Below are 3,309 nucleotides of genomic sequence, written 5' to 3'. Positions count from 1 at the left end.
CCGGCCGGCGGCTCCCCGCGCCGGGCCCGGCTCCCAACATGGCGGACAGGAAGCGGCCCGAGAGCCGCGGAGAATGTTCCAGCCGGGCCGGGGGAGGGGGCCGCGGCCGAGCCCCCGCCCGAGGACCCGGCGCCGGGCCAGGGGGAGCCGGGCCGCCCCGCAGCCGGGAAGGTCACGCCGGCCCGGCCGCTCCCGGGGGAGGCGGTGACACGACACGGCAGGGGCCGCTCCCATCCTCCCCCGTCACTGCCCCCCGCCGAGCCCGCCCGGGACCCCCGCCCCGCCCCGCGTCCCAGCCCAGCCCCAGCCGGATCCCGCCCGACCCCTGCCCCCGCTCCCGACCCCCAGCGCCCCGGCCTCCCGGGCCTCTCCCCGCCCCGGGCCCCGGCCTCCCGCACCTGTTTTCTTCCTCGGCGTGTCCTGGGGCGGCGGGCCCGCGTGCTTGTGCTCATGTTTCAGCGGCGGCTTCGGCGCGGCCTTGGGGCCGGGCTCGGCCGCATGCGGCAGGTAGGGGCTCTGCTGGAGGTGGTGGTGGTGGTTGTGGTTGTAGTAGTAGTAATGGTGGTGGTGGTGCTGCGGCGGGTGGTGGTGGTGGGGCTGGCTGTGCGGCTGGGGCGGGCCGGGCTGCTCCTCCATTGAAAGGGGCTGGGGCTCGCTGGCTGGCTGGCTGCTGCGCGCTGCACCGTCCGGGCGTGGGGCTGCTCGCCGGGCACACACGGCTCACACTCCGGCTGGGGCAGACGAGAAGTGTGGCTCTTCCACTAGCGCTCGGCTTGACTGGGGGAGCCGAGCAGACTGGCAGCGTCTCTCCAGCAATCAGGAAGCTTCCAGGGCCCTGTCCCCGCCCCCCCCCCTCTCCATCGCCAGCCAGCGCCGTACCATTTACCCTCTGCAACCTCACAAGGGTTGGGCCTCCAACGTCAGCACTATGGTCTCTGTCTGCCTGTCTCCTTCACTCTGCTTTCTGCAAACAGCACTTTCCACACTCGCTGCGAACAGGCAGGCTTCGGGGCAGCCAAGCAGATTCCATTTCTGGAGCCATCCGATTCGTGCTTTTCCTTTGATTTCCCTCTGCATCGACTCTGTTTCCTCCCCGACCCCCTTTGCAAACTGCAAATTCTCTCGTTATTTTATTTTTTCTAACGAAGGAGGGGAGCTGAAGCACAAGGAAAATGCCACCAACCCCACTGAACAGTAATTCAAAGACATAAATAAATAATGCAAACGTTTAAAGAAGCCTGCAAATCGTTTTGTATTCTGGATTCATTTTGCATTGCATTCAGATGCTAATCTCTTCATTTCCATGGAGGGATTATAAAGCTCCACAGGGCAGTGTCTGTGTAATTTTCTAAAAGGGCACGGTGCAGTTTTAACCAATTTTTCCTTTGTACAGGGAAGAATCAACATTTAAAGTTTCCAAAAGGAAATGAAAGACGGCAGGTAAGATCAGTTTTGCTGCTAAGAGAAAGTTCTGATTTAGGACTAGTTTAAATGAAAGGGGATGGGGGTGGGGGATATTTTACCATGTTTTTTCCTAATAATAGTTAAATTAGGGGAAAAAAGAACTCATTCAAAAACAGTGTATTTGGCCAGTCATTTTTTGTATTCCAATTGCTATTATTTCAGCCTTTAAGGGTTGAATAAAAGCTTTTTCCATCTTGATTCTGCAGAAAAGTCTGTCATAATTCTGTTTTGCAACTCCACAATCTCACATCCTGGAAATGAATGTCATGTCCTAATTCAGATTCTGACTTCACTGCAGGATCAAATTAGAGGAAGGTTGGGAAGAAGCAAATACTCATTTAAATATAAATGAGTCAAATCCTGCCATCACTTTCCAGGCAACCCTATTTAAATCAGTGAGGTTGCATGGGTGTATGTTTTAAGCAGAATTTAATTTAAATAACTTTTAAAATGAGCAAACTGAAATTGATTGAGCCAGGGATTTAAATTAGTAAATTATAAATTATTGTATTTGTATTAACCCTTATTTAAGATGTCAGAGTCATAGGTGCTGGAACTAGGGGTGCTGTGGGTGCTGCCACACCCCCTTGGCTTGACGAGGTTTCCATTGTATGCAGGGTTTACAGTTTGGTTCAATGGCTCTCCAGCACCCCTGGTCAGAGTCACAGCTTCTTCAGAAAGAAACTTAATTCAACTGCATGAGTAGGCTGAGAGAACTGGAACATACAGTCTTATTCTAGAACTCCAGTAGCAGATTATCAGATGAAAGCACACTCAACCAATTAAACAAAATACAAAATAGAAATGATGGAGTCTCACATTGATGTCCATATACAAGGATTCAGCAAACACTGTAAGTGAACCTGCTAGGTCAGACCATTTCAAGAACCACAAACATGGTTACATGTGGGACAGACAAGATTCTCCATGACCTTTGCAGGATGTTGTATCCTTGCTTTGCACCATTCACAACAAGGTATCAATAACACATCGCTCAAACACTCAGAGACCCGTTATCTGGATCTCATCACTTAAGTACCCGTGCAACTCTTCAGTCATGTACAACACCAAATTTGGCAAAACAAAGTAGGAAAATAACTACAAGGTGAGTGTCTTTAGTGAGAAAAGTTTCCGCATAGTAGGAAACATCTATCTCTTGTTATTACCAATACTAGTAAGGAAGAAAATAAGTGTTATTTATGCACTATTTGTCTTAGAATTATTTTGTTGATATAGAATCCTAGAAATGTAGGGGTGGAAGGGACCTCAAGAGGTCATCTAGTCCAGCCCCCTGCGCTGAGGCAGGACAAATATATGTAGACCATCCCTTGTAGGGATGGTCTACATATATTGTCTAACCTGTTCTTAAAATCCTCCAGCATTGGGGATTCCACAACCTCCGTTGGAAGCCTGTTCCAGAGCTTAACTATCCTTAGAGTTAGAAAGTTTTCGCTAATATCTAACCTAAATCTCCCTTCCTGCAGATTAACCTCATTACTTCTTGTCCTACCTTCAGTGGATGGGAGAATAATTGATCACCATTCTCCTTATAAAAGTCCTTATCATATTTGAAGACTGTTATAAGGGCATGTCTCAGACTCCTTTTTCCAAGACTAAGCATACCCATTTTTTTAACCCTTTCCTTGTAGGTCAGGGTTTCTGAACTTTTTATCATTTTTGTTGCTCTCCTCTGAACATTCCAATTTGTCTACATCACTCCCAATGTTTGGCACCCAGAACTGGACACAGTACTCCAGCTGAGGCCTCTCCAGTGCTGAACAGATCAGGACAATTACCTCCTGTCTTACCCCCTGCCCCAGCCCAGAGCCCGCAACCCGCACCCAA

The sequence above is a fragment of the Terrapene carolina genome, unplaced genomic scaffold (genome assembly GCF_002925995.2).
Source record: "Terrapene carolina triunguis isolate 2854851 unplaced genomic scaffold, T_m_triunguis-2.0 Scaffold231, whole genome shotgun sequence".
Taxonomy (NCBI): Eukaryota; Metazoa; Chordata; order Testudines; family Emydidae; genus Terrapene; species Terrapene triunguis.
Note: the sequence above shows the minus strand (reverse complement) of the source record.